Source organism: Phyllobates terribilis, unplaced genomic scaffold (genome assembly GCF_046119375.1).
Source record: "Phyllobates terribilis strain yellow unplaced genomic scaffold, ASM4611937v1 Scaffold_21__1_contigs__length_20361869, whole genome shotgun sequence".
Taxonomy (NCBI): Eukaryota; Metazoa; Chordata; class Amphibia; order Anura; family Dendrobatidae; genus Phyllobates; species Phyllobates terribilis.
The window spans coordinates 11,429,930-11,439,572 of record NW_027362781.1 but is presented as its reverse complement, the minus strand read 5'-3'; positions in this window follow the sequence as shown (position 1 = coordinate 11,439,572).

The following is a 9,643-nucleotide window of genomic DNA, read 5'->3' as shown; positions in this document are numbered from 1 at the left end:
TGACATTTCCCCTATCTGAAAGTCTGATAAACGGCAGAAAAATCACTAAGTCCAAAAAAAATTTTTTTTCAATTTTACCCGTGTGATATATATTCTACCCACACACATTTGGAACTCTCCTGGGGTACCCTCACACATATTATTCCCTCATTTAGTGGATATTTTGACAAAAAAGTGAAATTTTCAAAAATTAAAAAAATTGTCTGAAAACGACTAAATATCAAGGACTCATTGGGTGAATCAGTCTGGAACTGAAATCGGAATGCTCACTGACATTTCCCCTATCTGAAAGTCTGATAAATGCCAGAAAAATGACTAAGTCCCAAAAAAAATTTTTTCAACTTTTTTCAATTTTACCCCCGTGGGATATATATTCTACCCACACACATTTGGAACTCTCCTGGGGTACTCTCACACATATTATTCCCTCATTTAGTGGATATTTTCACAAAAAAGTGAAATTTTCAAAAATCCAGAAAATTGGCTGAAAACAACTAAATAACAAGGACTCATTGGGCGAATCGCTCTGGAACTGAAATCGGAACGCTCACTGACATTTCCCCTAACTGAAAGTCTGATAAACGCTGGAAAAATGACTAAGTCCAATAAAAAAATGTTTTCAACTTTTTTCAATTTTTCCCCCGTGGGATATATATTCTACCCACACACATTTGGAACTTTCCTGGGGTACCCTCACACATATTATTCCCTCATTTAGTGGATATTTTCACAAAAAAATGAAATTTTAAAAAATCCAGAAAATTGGCTGAAAACGACTAAATATGAAGGACTCATTGGGTGGATCAGTCTGGAACTGAAATCGGAATGCTCACTGACATTTCCCCTATCTGAAAGTCTGATAAACGCCAAAAAAATGACTAGGTCCAAAAAAAATTTTTTTTCAACTTTTTTCAATTTTACCCCCGTGGGATATATATTCTACCCACACACATTTGGAACTCTCCTGGGGTACCCTCACACATATTATTCCCTCATTTGGTGGATATTTTCACAAAAAAGTGAAATTTTCAAAAATCCAAAAAATTGGCTGAAAACGACTAAATATCAAGGACTCATTGGGTGAATCAGTCTGGAACTGAAATCGGAATGCTCACTGACATTTCCCCTATCTGAAAGTCTGATAAACGCCAGAAACATGACTAAGTCCAAAAAAAAATTTTTTTCAACTTTTTTCAATTTTACCCCCGTGGGATATATATTCTGCCCACACACATTTGGAACTCTCCTGGGGTACCCTCACACATATTATTCCCTCATTTAGTGGATATTTTGACAAAAAAGTGAAATTTTCAAAAATCCAAAAAATTGGCTGAAAACGACTAAATATTAAGGACTCATTGGGTGAATCAGTCTGGAACTGAAATCGGAATGCTCACTGACATTTCCCCTATCTGAAAGTCTGATAAACGCCAGAAAAATGACTAAGTCCCAAAAAAATTTTTTTAAACTTTTTTCAATTTTACCCCCGTGGGATATATATTCTACCCACACACATTTGGAACTCTCCTGGGGTACCCTCACACATATTATTCCCTCATTTAGTGGATATTTTCACAAAAAAGTGAAATTTTCAAAAATCCAGAAAATTGGCTGAAAACGACTAAATAACAAGGACTCATTGGGAGAATCACTCTGGAATTGAAATCGGAACGCTCACTGACATTTCCCCTATCTGAAAGTCTGATAAACGCCGGAAAAATGACTAAGTCCAAAAAAATTTTTTTTAAAACTTTTTTCAATTTTACCCCCGTGGGATATATATTCTACCCACACACATTTGGAACTCTCCTGGGGTACCCTCACACATATTATTCCCTCATTAATGGATATTTTCACAAAAAAGTGAAATTTTAAAAAATCCAGAAAATTGGCTGAAAACGACTAAATATGAAGGACTCATTGGGTGAATCAGTCTGGAACTGAAATCGGAATGCTCACTGACATTTCCCCTATCTGAAAGTCTGATAAACGCCAAATAAATGACTAAGTCCAGAAAAAATTTTTTTTCAACTTTTTTCAATTTTACCCCCGTGGGATATATATTCTACCCACACACATTTGGAACTCTCCTGGGGTACCCTCACACATATTATTCCCTCATTTAGTGGATATTTTCACAAAAAAGTGAAATTTTCAAAAATCCAGAAAATTGGCTGAAAACTACTAAATATCAGGGACTCATTGGGCGAATCGCTCTGGAACTGAAATCGGAACGCTCACTGACATTTCCCCTATCTGAAAGTCTGATAAACGCCAGAAACATGACTAAGTCCAAAAAAAAATTTTTTTCAACTTTTTTCAATTTTACCCCCGTGGGATATATATTCTGCCCACACACATTTGGAACTCTCCTGGGGTACCCTCACACATATTATTCCCTCATTTAGTGGATATTTTGACAAAAAAGTGAAATTTTCAAAAATCCAAAAAATTGGCTGAAAACGACTAAATATTAAGGACTCATTGGGTGAATCAGTCTGGAACTGAAATCGGAATGCTCACTGACATTTCCCCTATCTGAAAGTCTGATAAACGCCAGAAAAATGACTAAGTCCCAAAAAAATTTTTTTAAACTTTTTTCAATTTTACCCCCGTGGGATATATATTCTACCCACACACATTTGGAACTCTCCTGGGGTACCCTCACACATATTATTCCCTCATTAATGGATATTTTCACAAAAAAGTGAAATTTTAAAAAATCCAGAAAATTGGCTGAAAACGACTAAATATGAAGGACTCATTGGGTGAATCAGTCTGGAACTGAAATCGGAATGCTCACTGACATTTCCCCTATCTGAAAGTCTGATAAACGCCAGAAAAATGACTAAGTCCCAAAAAAATTTTTTTCAACTTTATCAATTTTACCCCCGTGGGATATATATTCTACCCACACACATTTGGAACTCTCCTGGGGTACTCTCACACATATTATTCCCTCATTTAGTGGATATTTTCACAAAAAAGTGAAATTTTCAAAAATCCAAAAAATTGGCTGAAAACGACTAAATAACAAGGACTCATTGGGAAAACCACTCTGGAACTGAAATCGGAGCGCTCACTGACATTTCCCCTATCTGAAAGTCTGATAAACGCCGGAAAAATGACTAAGTCCAAAAAAAATTTTTTTTCAACCTTTTTCAATTTTATCCCCATGGGATATATATTCTACCCACACACATTTGGAACTCTCCTGGGGTACCCTCACACATATTATTCCCTCATTTAGTGGATATTTTCACAAAAAAGTGAAATTTTCAAAAATCCAGAAAATTGGCAGAAAACGACTAAATAACAAGGAGTCATTGGGCGAATTGCTCTGGAACTGAAATCGGAATGCTCACTGACATTTCCCCTATCTGAAAGTCTGATAAACGCCAGAAAAATCACTAAGTCCAAAAAAAATTTTTTTTTTACTTTTTTCAATTTTACCCCGTGGGATATATATTCTACCCACACACATTTGGAACTCTCCTGGTGTGCCCTCACACATATTATTCCCTCAATTAGTGGATATTTTCACAAAAAAGTGAAATTTACAAAAATCCAGAAAATTGGCTGAAAACAACTAAATAACAAGGAATCATTGGGCGAATCGCTCTGGAACTGAAATCGGAGCGCTCACTGACATTTCCCCTATCTGAAAGTCTGATAAACGCCGGAAAAATGACTAAGTCCAAAAAAAATTTTTTTTCAACTTTTTTCAATTTTACCCCATGGGATATATATTCTACCCACACACATTTGGAACTCTCCTGGGGTACCCTCACACATATTATTCCCTCATTTAGTGGATATTTTCACAAAAAAAGTGAAATTTTCAAAAATCAAGAAAATTGGCTGAAAACTGCTAAATATCAAGGACTCATTGGGCGAATCGCTCTGGAACTGAAATCGGAACGCTCACTGACATTTCCCCTAACTGAAAGTCTGATAAACGCTGGAAAAATGACTAAGTCCAATAAAAAATGTTTTCAACTTTTTTCAATTTTTCCCCCGTGGGATATATATTCTACCCACACACATTTGGAACTCTCCTGGGGTACCCTCACACATATTATTCCCTCATTTAGTGGATATTTTCACAAAAAAGTGAAATTTTCAAAAATCCAGAAAATTGGCTGAAAACGACTAAATAACAGGGAGTCATGGGGCGAATCGCTCTGGAACTGAAATCGGAACGCTCACTGACATTTCCCCTATCTGAAAGTCTGATAAACGCTGGAAAAATGACTAAGTCCAAAAAAAAATGTTTTCAACTTTTTTCAATTTTTCCCCGTGGGATATATATTCTACACACACACATTTGGAACTCTCCTGGGGTACCCTCACACATATTTTTCCCTCATTTAGTGGATATTTTCACAAAAAAGTGAAATTTTCAAAAATCCAGAAAATTGGCTGAAAACGACTAAATAACAAGGAGTCATTGGGCGAATCGCTCTGGAACTGAAATCGGAACGCTCACTGACATTTCCCCTATCTGAAAGTCTGATAAACGCCAGAAAAATCACTAAGTCCAAAAAAATTTTTTTTTTTACTTTTTTCAATTTTACCCCCGTGGGATATATATATTCTACCCACACACATTTGGAACTCTCCTGGGGTACTCTCACACATATTATTCCCTCATTTAGTGGATATTTTCACAAAAAAGTGAAATTTTCAAAAATCCAGAAAATTGGCTGAAAACAACCAAATAACAAGGACTCATTGGGCGAATCGCTCTGGAACTGAAATCGGAACGCTCACTGACATTTCCCCTAACTGAAAGTCTGATAAACGCTGGAAAAATGACTAAGTACAAAAAAAAAATGTTTTCAACTTTTTCAATTTTTCCCCCGTGGGATATATATTCTACCCACACACATTTGGAACTTTCCTGGGGTACCCTCACACATATTATTCCCTCATTTAGTGGATATTTTCACAAAAAAATGAAATTTTAAAAAATCCAGAAAATTGGCTGAAAACGACTAAATATGAAGGACTCATTGGGTGAATCAGTCTGGAACTGAAATCGGAATGCTCACTGACATTTCCCCTATCTGAAAGTCTGATAAACGCCAAAAAAATGACTAGGTCCAAAAAAAATTTTTTTTCAACTTTTTTCAATTTTACCCCCGTGGGATATATATTCTACCCACACACATTTGGAACTCTCCTGGGGTACCCTCACACATATTATTCCCTCATTTAGTGGATATTTTTACAAAAAAGTGAAATTTTCAAAAATCCAAAAAATTGGCTGAAAACGACTAAATATCAAGGACTCATTGGGTGAATCAGTCTGGAACTGAAATCGGAATGCTCACTGACATTTCCCCTATCTGAAAGTCTGATAAACGCCAGAAAAATGACTAAGTCCAAAAAAAATTTTTTTTCAACTTTTTTCAATTTTACCCCCGTGGGATATATATTCTGCCCACACACATTTGGAACTCTCCTGGGGTACCCTCACACATATTATTCCCTCATTTAGTGGATATTTTGACAAAAAAGTGAAATTTTCAAAAATCCAAAAAATTGGCTGAAAACGACTAAATATTAAGGACTCATTGGGTGAATCAGTCTGGAACTGAAATCGGAATGCTCACTGACATTTCCCCTATCTGAAAGTCTGATAAACGCCAGAAAAATGACTAAGTCCCAAAAAAATTTTTTTAAACTTTTTTCAATTTTACCCCCGTGGGATATATATTCTACCCACACACATTTGGAACTCTCCTGGGGTACCCTCACACATATTATTCCCTCATTTAGTGGATATTTTCACAAAAAAGTGAAATTTTCAAAAATCCAGAAAATTGGCTGAAAACGAATAAATAACAAGGACTCATTGGGAGAATCACTCTGGAATTGAAATCGGAACGCTCACTGACATTTCCCCTATCTGAAAGTCTGATAAACCCCGGAAAAATGACTAAGTCCAAAAAAAAAATGTTTTCAACTTTTTTCAATTTTTCCCTCGTGGGATATATATTCTACCCACACACATTTGGATCTTTCCTGGGGTACCCTCACACATATTATTCCCTCATTTAGTGGATATTTTCACAAAAAAATGAAATTTTAAAAAATCCAGAAAATTGGCTGAAAATGACTAAATATGAAGGACTCATTGGGTGAATCAGTCTGGAACTGAAATCGGAATGCTCACTGACATTTCCCCTATCTGAAAGTCTGATAAACGCCGGAAAAATGACTAAGTTCAAAAAAAATTTTTTTTAAACTTTTTTCAATTTTACCCCCGTGGGATATATATTCTACCCACACACATTTGGAACTCTCCTGGGGTACCCTCACACATATTATTCCCTCATTTAGTGGATATTTTCACAAAAAAGTGAAATTTTCAAAAATCCAAAAAATTGGCTGAAAACGACTAAATGTCAAGGACTCATTGGGTGAATCAGTCTGGAACTGAAATCGGAATGCTCACTGACATTTCCCCTATCTGAAAGTCTGATAAACGCCAGAAAAATGACTAAGTCCAAAAAAAAATTTTTTTCAACTTTTTTCAATTTTACCCCCGTGGGATATATATTCTGCCCACACACATTTGGAACTCTCCTGGGGTACCCTCACACATATTATTCCCTCATTTAGTGGATATTTTGACAAAAAAGTGAAATTTTCAAAAATCCAAAAAATTGGCTGAAAACGACTAAATATCAAGGACTCATTGGGTGAATCAGTCTGGAACTGAAATCGGAATGCTCACTGACATTTCCCCTATCTGAAAGTCTGATAAACGCCAGAAAAATGACTAAGTCCCAAAAAAATTTTTTTCAACTTTTTTCAATTTTACCCCCGTGGGATATATATTCTACCCACACACATTTGGAACTCTCCTGGGGTACCCTCACACATATTATTCCCTCATTTAGTGGATATTTTCACAAAAAAGTGAAATTTTCAAAAATCCAAAAAATTGGCTGAAAACGACTAAATAACAAGGACTCATTGGGAAAACCACTCTGGAACTGAAATCGGAGCGCTCACTGACATTTCCCCTATCTGAAAGTCTGATAAACGCCGGAAAAATGACTAAGTCCAAAAAAAATTTTTTTTCAACCTTTTTCAATTTTATCCCCATGGGATATATATTCTACCCACACACATTTGGAACTCTCCTGGGGTACCCTCACACATATTATTCCCTCATTTAGTGGATATTTTCACAAAAAAGTGAAATTTTCAAAAATCCAGAAAATTGGCAGAAAACGACTAAATAACAAGGAGTCATTGGGCGAATTGCTCTGGAACTGAAATCGGAATGCTCACTGACATTTCCCCTATCTGAAAGTCTGATAAACGCCAGAAAAATCACTAAGTCCAAAAAAAATTTTTTTTTTACTTTTTTCAATTTTACCCCCGTGGGATATATATTCTACCCACACACATTTGGAACTCTCCTGGTGTGCCCTCACACATATTATTCCCTCAATTAGTGGATATTTTCACAAAAAAGTGAAATTTTCAAAAATCCAGAAAATTGGCTGAAAACGACTAAATAACAGGGAGTCATTGGGCGAATCGCTCTGGAACTGAAATCGGAACGCTCACTGACATTTCCCCTATCTGAAAGTCTGATAAACGCTGGAAAAATGACTAAGTCCAAAAAAAAATGTTTTCAACTTTTTTCAATTTTTCCCCGTGGGATATATATTCTACCCACACACATTTGGAACTCTCCTGGGGTACCCTCACACATATTATTCCCTCATTTAGTGGATATTTTCACAAAAAAAGTGAAATTTTCAAAAATCCAGAAAATTGGCTGAAAACGACTAAATAACAAGGAGTCATTGGGCGAATCGCTCTGGAACTGAAATCGGAACGCTCACTGACATTTCCCCTATCTGAAAGTCTGATTAACGCCAGAAAAATCACTAAGTCCCAAAAAATTTTTTTTTTTACTTTTTTCAATTTTACCCCCGTGGGATATATATTCTACCCACACAAATTTGGAACTCTCCTGGGGTACTCTCACACATATTATTCCCTCATTTAGTGGATATTTTCACAAAAAAGTGAAATTTTCAAAAATCCAGAAAATTGGCTGAAAACGAATAAATAACAAGGACTCATTGGGAGAATCACTCTGGAATTGAAATCGGAACGCTCACTGACATTTCCCCTATCTGAAAGTCTGATAAACGCCGGAAAAATGACTAAGTCCAAAAAAATTTTTTTTTAAACTTTTTTCAATTTTACCCCCGTGGGATATATATTCTACCCACACACATTTGGAACTCTCCTGGGGTACCCTCACACATATTATTCCCTCATTAGTGGATATTTTCACAAAAAAGTGAAATTTTAAAAAATCCAGAAAATTGGCTGAAAACGACTAAATATGAAGGACTCATTGGGTGAATCAGTCTGGAACTGAAATCGGAATGCTCACTGACATTTCCCCTATCTGAAAGTCTGATAAACGCCAGAAAAATGACTAAGTCCCAAAAAAAATTTTTTAAACTTTTTTCAATTTTACCCCCGTGGGATATATATTCTACCCACACACATTTGGAACTCTCCTGGGGTACCCTCACACATATTATTCCCTCATTTAGTGGATATTTTCACAAAAAAGTGAAATTTTCAAAAATCCAGAAAATTGGTTGAAAACGAATAAATAACAAGGACTCATTGGGAGAATCACTCTGGAATTGAAATCGGAACGCTCACTGACATTTCCCCTATCTGAAAGTCTGATAAACGCCGGAAAAATGACTAAGTCCAAAAAAATTTTTTTTTAAACTTTTTTCAATTTTACCCCCGTGGGATATATATTCTACCCACACACATTTGGAACTCTCCTGGGGTACCCTCACACATATTATTCCCTCATTAGTGGATATTTTCACAAAAAAGTGAAATTTTAAAAAATCCAGAAAATTGGCTGAAAACGACTAAATATGAAGGACTCATTGGGTGAATCAGTCTGGAACTGAAATCGGAATGCTCACTGACATTTCCCCTATCTGAAAGTCTGATAAACGCCAAAAAAATGACTAAGTCCAAAAAAAATTTTTTTTCAACTTTTTTCAATTTTACCCCCGTGGGATATATATTCTACCCACACACATTTGGAACTCTCCTGGGGTACCCTCACACATATTATTCCCTCATTTAGTGGATATTTTCACAAAAAAGTGAAATTTTCAAAAATCCAGAAAATTGGCTGAAAACTACTAAATATCAAGGACTCATTGGGCGAATCGCTTTGGAACTGAAATCGGAACGCTCACTGACATTTCCCCTAACTGAAAGTCTGATAAACGCTGGAAAAATGACTAAGTCCAAAAAAAAAATGTTTTCAACTTTTTTAAATTTTTCCCCCGTGGGATATATATTCTACCCACACACATTTGGAACTCTCCTGGGGTACCCTCACACATATTATTCCCTCATTTAGTGGATATTTTCACAAAAAAGTGAAATTTTCAAAAATCCAGAAAATTGGCTGAAAACGACTAAATAACAAGGACTCATTGGGAAAACCACTCTGGAACTGAAATCGGAGCGCTCACTGACATTTCCCCTATCTGAAAGTCTGATAAACGCCGGAAAAATGACTAAGTCCAAAAAAAAATTTTTTTCAACTTTTTTCAAT